This window comes from Pinus tabuliformis, chromosome 5_2 (genome assembly GCF_031772625.1).
Source record: "Pinus tabuliformis cultivar Carrire ecotype Pingquan chromosome 5_2, CPIR1, whole genome shotgun sequence".
Taxonomy (NCBI): domain Eukaryota; kingdom Viridiplantae; phylum Streptophyta; class Pinopsida; order Pinales; family Pinaceae; genus Pinus; species Pinus tabuliformis.
This window is the reverse complement of record NC_142306.1, coordinates 692,392,837-692,401,886: the sequence shown is the minus strand read 5'-3', so window position 1 is coordinate 692,401,886 and position 9,050 is coordinate 692,392,837. Positions and strand designations below refer to the sequence as shown.

Genomic DNA, 9,050 nt, shown 5'->3' with positions numbered 1-9,050 from the left:
TCAATATCTTTGTCTTGTAGACCTGGTTGGGTGTCATCCTGAAACGAGCTGGCTCCTTTACCCAATCCTTCAGAATGTCTTTGGAGTTAGCATTGTTGTTGGGTAAGCTTAATGGAGTCTCCATGACAGTTGTGGGTTTTGAGATCTGATACATCTCATCATAATCCTGTTCCCAGAAGGTCGTAAGCTTCATCCCACTGACATTGCTCAAGGTCATCGTCTCGAGATCAATGTGAGAGACGATCCAGTGTGTTGGGTGTAGTATAGGGTCTATAAATGTACCAAAATTTAATTTGTTAATCCGGATAGTTCGTGAACTTCGACACACAACACTAGAAATGCCAGAGAAAGACCCTGGCAGCCTACAAAACAAATTCTAGTCTATCTTGCGTATTAATCTCATCAATAAATGAAATCCTGCACTAAAAGAGAATTTGAGAAAACACCAATCCAAACAATTAAATCATGTGGGAAATAAAAGGCAATTAACAATACAAAAGGAAATTAAAAAAGGAAATCATAAATGGAAACCAAACAGTGTCGACACAATATTGAGAGACTGTAAATGCTAGAAGGAATTCAAAAGAAATTCAAAATCATTCTGCCTGTACTAATTCAATGTGAAAGCATCGACAAGTAAATCTACTGTGTAAATAACTTATGAAAGAAATTAAATTAATATGAATCTTGCCTTCCTTGTCCCTGAAAATAAATCATGGAGAACTGTCCAGAAGTTTAATGGAAAGTAAATATTATTGTTTTCAACATGACGCAATTTGCTTTCATTAATATCAGCTTCGTGGCATACAAGTAATATATGGATTTTGTAAACATAGATTGAATAAATATGTCGGTACCTCAAAACCATAATCACTCACATCGTTTTCATGTTCTGGAATGTAAATCAGTTACAACTCATCAACGCATAAGCCGATCTTGTAAATAAGAACAACTAGAGGGACACAATTTGATATGAAGAGATATCCCAACTGTAAGCACAAATCTCAAGTACAGGAACAATTTCTTAATGTGGCAAATCAATGAAGTTTAGAGCTGAAAGGAAAACGTTGCAACAAATTAAATAAAATCAATTTGGAGAAGGAAAGAGACTATAAATTATTAAGTAAACTTCACATAGTAAATGACAATTTAAATGCTAATAAATTTAAGAAATGAAGAGCGGTGGCGAGCTGGTGTGGTGGCCAACGTAGCCAGCTCACACCCTCGACTGAACTGGTTCACACAGCAGTCATAATCATTAGATGCAATAAATAAATAGAGAAAACATAGATGAAAATTGCTTCAATTAATTCCTGAAAAAAAAAAAAAAAAAAAAAAAAAAAAAATCTTTACATTAAGCAGACAATGCTTAGCTCTAGCAAGACAAGAGGAGCTATCCACCAGTTATGAACTATGTGAGGCTACATTGGGACAAATCCTATTCCCTTCTGCACCTTCCTCTCATGCACAATGTCACGGGCTCGATCAATTTCCTTCCTTACTGTCTAATTGTCTATTTAATTCACTAATTGTTCTTGCTCCCGACAATCTCTTATACAGCATCGAATTACAAACTGGGCCTTTTAATTCAACCAATTAAAATATAGAAGATTATGAGTTTTAACAATTTGCCGAAATAAGAATTAGTTTGAAACTGAGTGTCGAAAGAGGGAACGATTCTAGTGAATCGTTCCTCTTTTCCTGGAGTAGCTATTGCTGGAAGGTGCGATTCAACTACCCTTCAATTCCATGTAATGACTTTCCCAGTCACTGCTACGTCCCTCGTGGCCTTCAGATACGGTGCTAGAAGATTCAGTCATAATGGATTCAATGAAAGGCTCCCCAGCTAGAGTTAAAGGCTCTGTCAGTATAGTTAGAAAACCATTCCTATTACCATAAACAATATCTATAAAATGGCGATCACCAACCATCACAAGTAATGATGGATCATAACCGAAGTATTTTTCAATGTCTTTTGCTATTCCTGATGGCTTCTTTGATCCATGTCTTATAACTGGTATCCCTAAGCTCCTCCAAAGCTTTTGCTTCTGAACCATCAAGATCATATTAATAAAGCCCAACATAATTACTGAGTAGAGCAATCCGCCCCTGAAAAATTGATTTACAATCCTCTAGAGAATCTATAATTGCAGGCCAAAGATAAGGCGCGTAAGGGGTCGTCAGCATATTGTCTTTATCGAACACAATCCCCTGAAATCCTTGCTCCTTCAACTCTTTCCAATTGACCCACCTTACATCTGGGACATTTAAAGGCAGTAGAGCCAAATGCTGCTCCCTGAATATAACTCTCAGGCTTGACAAAATGCCCACAAAATTGAACCTCTGACTTGAAATTTTAAGTTCTTTCAACATTTTTACTGCAATGGACTTCCATTCAGAAAATAACATATCATACAACTCTTCAGAGATGTTGTAAACTTCATGATCAAGATGATTGAACATCATGGCATTGTCAAATGTCAATTAACATCATTGCCAAATTCCAGTGGGGTAGAATATTGATTGTTTCTTAACTTGGACCTTATTGTTTCCAAATCCATGGGCTTCTTGATAATCTCAAAATACTTGTCAATGCCAAGCCAAACCTATGAAGTCACTGGCTTGTTGAAAGGCCAACTGCTAGGATGGTTCATAGAGATTGTAATAGACAAGCACACATTATTCTTATGGAGGGACTAACCATGTGCGCCATAGCAAGCCAAGGAACAAAATCATACAAGTCAACAACTGATACAATTCGATCCCCATGAATGGAGGGTTCGAGTACAGGCACAAATAATGTGAGTGCAGTCTAGGAATCATTTGGAGTGCAAGCAGGTAAGTGGTGTAGGAATCCATTGCATGGTGCAGACAGATAATTGCAATGGTGCAGGGACATAAATGCAATGGTGCAGGCATGTTCCAAAGTATAATCAAACTGATTTTAATCCTGCAACATACAAACCTTAATTAAACTCTCATTAATGCTATTTTAATCATGTTAAAATAAAGAAGTAAAAAATACTCTTTGAAAATGATCATTTAGCCAATCGATAGCATGAGAGAAATAAATAAAAATAAGATAAAACGGAGACCCAACATCCCCCCATGCTTACCATATTGCATGTCCCCATGCAAGGAAATACGATATTCTTACTTCCTTGCAAAAAACAAAATTAGAAATATTTGTAGGCATTCAAAATGATGTTCCTACAATTTTTCGTGATCACATTTCCTGCACTAGATAAAGCTTTCTCTAAAACACAGTGTCCGTTGGACTTTTTATTCGCTTAAGCTGATTTCAAGAAAACCTAAAACGAAAGCTACCATGAAAAACTAAATTACACGGATGGTGTTATTACTTGAATAAAATAGCTAACTTTTAAAATTTCCAAAAGAATATCTCGGAGGCATCCCTCATCAAAAGTTTCACTTTTAATATCCTCGTTGTAAATACAAGTGGCCTAAATTTTTTAAAAACCATAGTGTTAAAAGTGGACATAGCAATACCTTCCCATAGTGATAAATTTACCATTATCCATGTATAGTTAAAGCTCCTCTTGCCTGGGCACAGTGAATTACCTGTACTAAGGGTCCCACGTCCATAAAAATCATTCCAAAAAGATAGAAATCCAAGGCAGTACAATAGAAGGATGTTAAAGCCATTCTCAAAGAGATTAATAGTGAGTTTAGGGAAAGGCAAAAACAACCAAGTAAATCATAGTGTAAAATTAACTTTAATACCACAAGCATGGCCCTACTGCCAGCAGGCGTCCATAGCCTCGATAGGGGTACCTTTTAACCTTATGAAATGCTTTTGTCCCACCTATTAGATATAGATTCAGAGTCGTTTAAGAACATTTTACTTTTTCTCTTTTTAGAAGTTAATTGAAGGCCGTTGTCCTGGCTTGGTAACCGGCTATCGACAGTGCCATTCACGAGAACTAACAAGAATGAACAAGTCAGCTCACGATGAGACCTCTCATCTTCTAGTTTTTCAACTGAAAGCCATTACCCTGACTTGGTGACCAGTGCAGTAATGTCATTCTCCTTAGGACCCATGATCATAGTAGGTCGGCTCACAATGAGACCTCCTATCCCTCAATTAATTCGTTTATGTTTTTTTTTTAATAGAAAAAAACTCTAATTATGATTAACCTCAGATGAGTTAATTAATAGGTGGGGAAGAAAATCTACTCTTTAAGAGTGTAGGATGGCATGAAAAGTTTTCAATTACTATTCTTTACTAGTTTGTCATGCTACCCTAAGAACTTATTTTAAAAACATCTTGGATAATGACTAAAAATATTCCTTGAGTTGATCATGCGAGGGTTCTTTATGAAATCTTATTATAGTTTTGTAGGCATGGTCCATCGTAGGAGGTTTTTCATTGATCCCTTCGAAGAGGACTTAAAAAGACGTTCTGAATAATAGTTTCTAAGGATAGGAGAAAAGTATTACATGTAACTTATAACAATATCCTTGACTGACATGTTAATCCATAATCAAAGTCACTTTAAAATATGAGGTATTAAGTGTAAATTTCTTTTGAAAAATCTTACCATGAGAGTGCATGATAATAGAAATTTCAAAAGCTATGCTTTTAGGGAATCATGAGTTCAAGAGTGTTGTTATGCATCTTTATTCATTATTCTCCTTTTATCCTACCCTATTTTTAAAGAAATAAATATCACCTTTAAGTGAAGGCATACTTCCAATGAAGCCAAGTGCGTAACAAAACGCTGATTATACTCACACTTAATTTTAAAGAATAGACTTCAAGACATACTAAAGCATAAGAAACCAATTGCTTCAATTGACATGGTACCAAGAGTTTCGAAATGATGAGGAAATAAGGTGGCTGGATGATTGCTCGAAACTAGGATGCAATGGAATCCACATATATATGATTCTCCAAATAATGCAAGTCTTCCACAGTTTGATAGTCACTCTCTTGGAGGCACAAAGAATTTGGTGAAAGACAAAAGACAAATCCCTCAAGTTCAGGCTCAAGTATTTGTTTTTCAAATTGACAAGAATGGTTGAGAGAGATTCTAGGGTTTTGAGTTTCAACAACATTTTCAGAACAAGTTCCAATGAAATATTGCTCCTCTGGTGGTCTTTGAATGATAACTTCCCGGGGTGAATGTTCTGTGGTAATGGGGGAAGTTTCCAAATTCATTCCCTTTCCAAACATGGAAGATGTAGTATTTTGTTCAACATGGGAATCAACCGGAAGAATAGGTGGTTCAAACTGTTGTGCAACCTGATGGTTTAGATTAGGGTTTATGATATGGTTTGGGCTAGGGTTTTGGTCAATTCTTGGAGTAAGGTTTGGATTTGGATTGGGATTAGGCTTTGGGCTAGGGTTAGGTCTAGGTTTTGATTTATAACTAGGGTTAAGTCTAGGGTGCGAATTAGGATTAGGTTTAGTGTATGGACTAGGAATAGGGTATGGATTAAGGCTAGGGCAAGGTTGCACATGTGGTTGGGACCATGGAGGAGGATAACTTAATGGTGCATTGGAAAGAAATTGTGGCTTTTGTTAGTGCTCATATGATTGAAGTTGCATGGGAGATTACCCTAGAGATAAGGATCCAAACAACTCTTGAGGCCATGGTGATATCTGGCTCAAGGATGACGGCCAAGGAGAGGGCCACTATGACCATGAAGTAGGATATTCAATTGGAGGAGGATTAAAGGTTTGCCATGAAACTGTGGCATTATAAACATGTTGATGAGCCTACTGAGGAAAATAAGCATTAATCCAAGTATCAAATGATAATGGGTTTTGAGTTATACTTGGTAGTCGATTTGATTCCTTACTTGATTTCCTGAGTACCTGTAGTAATCTTGGTAGTGATGGGCAATGTTCTATTAGATGATCCTCTTCACAAATTTTGGAAATTTTTAGGCTACTATTGTGCTTTACAACAACCCCCCATTTCTTATCATTAGCTCTTTAGAAAAACTATTATATGAAATGGGTCCCTTTTAGTTTTGATTGGTATCAATATTGTATTGTTCAAAAAGGTCTGAAAACAAAATGAAAAACATTATGAAAACCTTTTTGATAAACCCATTTTGATCATAATAAAACAAATAATCAATCTTTGATCATTGCGATAAAGCGATCGCAAGATTGCATATCGCAATGACATAGGGAGCATAAGTTAATGGCCCATTGGTTTTCGCCGATGCGACATCGCTATCGGCTATCGGAAATATTCTATGCATGTTCTTAAAGCGCCCCAGACCATTCACCCCGATGCGATGCAATTTCGCTATCAGCGATCGGCGGTATACCATCCATATTTTCATAGAGCGCGCATACTCCCGATGCGATGCGATATCGCTATCGGCGATCGGGGATTTCAAAAGGTGCCAACATAAGAAGTTAAGCTTTCCCCGACACCCGATTGCGATAAAGCCAAAAGCGCAGATTTCAAAAAGCCGTTAAGACAGAGGGATATTATGATCGATTCATATTAAAAGCTTGATCTGTCGAACAGTGATTTACCTCTGCTCAACCGCCAAAACATCCAAGGCACGCTTAAACGAATCATTCGGCTGATTAATGATATGATGGGCATTTAAAGGATTGGTAGGTTTAAACAGCCATTTAATGTAATAATAAGTTCTGAAATCTCCCATAGATTGTATTCGCGGCCATTTTGAAAGCTAATCCCTCACCACGCATTGATCAATTTATCTTTCTCATATTGGATTTTCATTGTCAATTCTCTGTGTTACGTTCATTTTCACCTCTGTGCAGAATTCATCCAAAGAAGAAAACTCAAGCAGAATGGGGAAGAAATCTAAGAAAACCACGGTCGCTTCCGTTGTGCCAGCCACAGGACAAGCCGTCACTGATCCAACAAACAAAAAGAAAGGATTGATATCTGATACTGCATGTTCTGGTCTCGGCAGAACTACTTGGCAAAGTACCTACAACCTGATTAAAGTCGAAGAACCTAAAGTGACAACAGTACAAGCTTCTGCAGATTCAACTCGGAAATCTGATGGTACTTTAAAAGACCTGGCTGACTCCTTCCTTCATCGGATAGCAGATCGGGAGCAAATTCTCCCATATACAGATGTAGTGCGATGGGCAATTGAGGAAATACCGATCATGGATAGAACCTTCTGCACCAGAGACGGGAGGATTTTTGGGTCATTCAAGGCTGATGATTTAAGGCAAATGTATCATTTGCCTGAGCCAGAGAAGAAGTACAATAAGGCATTTTTGGAGAAATTCCGAAAAGAGAATGAGGTGGAATCCGAACCCATCCGGGATTGGAGACAAAATCCAGCAAAACACAAACATGAATCTTCCGGTAAGTACTCGGTTGATTCCCTATGTTCTCCTTATTGTTATGCTGGAATAATGATGTGTAGATTGTGGGGGTTGCACGACTCTTCTAATTTCACTATAGAAATGGTTCCCTTGATGGAAGCGGCATGCAACAGTGAAATAATGGATTGGGCCACTGTTCTCTCAGATAAACTAGCAACAGCTGTTCTTGAGTTTAGAAATAAGACCCGCGTTACTGAAAGGGTAATTCCCCCATTCTATTACAGTGCCTATATTTTAGACACCTTGTGTTTTAACTCTGAATTTCCTGTGCTCAGCTGGAGGTGGACGCCACAAGACCCCATGCCGATTCACATATACCATCAAAAATTGTGGAAATGCTCGTATAAGCACCATTTATACCAAGTCTGCAATGGATTTATGTTACCTATTCATTATTCTATTTTTGATAAACCTGCTCCCAAGATTTCCTACCAAGCTGGAATTGACTTAACATCGGTAGGAAGACGGTTCAGGGAGGAGAAGTTCACTTATATAAGATTTTTCGGCAGCCAAGCCAAACCTCACGTCCTTCCTTTGTACATACCTGATAAACTGCTGGCGAGGGAAATAGCTTACCAAATCATTGCTGAGAGTGTTACACAGACTCTCAAGAAAAATAAAAAACAGGGCTGGCCCTCTTTTCCTTTGAGATGCGGTGTTTATACCTTGCATGATCTCAAACATGCAGAGAAAGAAGCTACTAAAATGAAATCATTAACTCTAGCAACTCTCCCTAATAGGCAATTTGATCCCAACAAAGTCGCCTATAATGCACTCGAACAGGCCAAATTGTCAAAACTTAATCATAAAGAAGATATGTTTGACGACCTGTTCTCCTCAGCTGAGTCAATAATGTAGGTTAAGGCATTTGCCAGAATGAAATATCAAGATGAAGGTTTGATTGAATTTAACAGACTTAGAGAAGAGAGGTTGCAAACTCTGCCTCTAGATCTGTTAGCAACAATCCCAACAACATCGTCAAGCGAGCCTGAACGAAAGCAGTCAAAGGAACCTCCGGTTACAACAAAAGAACAAGAGAAGCCACAGGAGGAAACTCAGGAGAAAGAGCAGGAGAAAGTGCGGGAAGAGACCTAGACTAAAGAGAAAAAACAGACCAACATTGAAATAAATGTGGATACTCATATCGATCCTAAATTGCTCCACGAATGGCAGCAATTTGATTCTTTTATCAGTAGTCTGGAATGTTCCAAGAACACTGAAACTTCTAAAGCAGCAGACACACAGGAAACCACTTCACAACAGGTTCTAAGTGGAACCAGCGGCCCACCCATTTCAAAAGAAGTAGATATAATACCAAAGGACCCCTCCGATCAAATCATTTTGCAGGTAGAAGAGATTCCTCCCTTGGATGTCTTCTATAGCCCAAGACATAAAGTTGTAGTAAAACGACAGAGGAAAAGAAGAAGGACTGATCAACCTTCTCTTTTCCTAGAACAGACGGTCACGGGCAATGTGGTTTGGAGGGAGGAATTTGACCCCTCTGATGACCTGAAAAAACTGTCACAATATGCTGGAGCCTATTCGGCAGCAACAATAGATAAGGCATTGGAGGTGAGTCTTTTACTGAAAACAAAAGACCAGGAAATCTTCTTATTACAGGCACAACTAACTGAAGCAAAGCAAAAAGCGGAGCAGGCAGAACAACAATTGTTGACACAACAGCAAGTAAACA

At 38.1% G+C, this 9,050-nt stretch overlaps 1 pseudogene; it reads right to left on the bottom strand.

The window, feature by feature from the left end:
• Positions 1-1,730: 1,730 nt before the first annotated feature.
• LOC149161007 (phosphatidylglycerophosphate phosphatase 1, chloroplastic/mitochondrial pseudogene) lies at positions 1,731-2,466 on the bottom strand (annotated as a pseudogene).
• Positions 2,467-9,050: the final 6,584 nt, after the last annotated feature.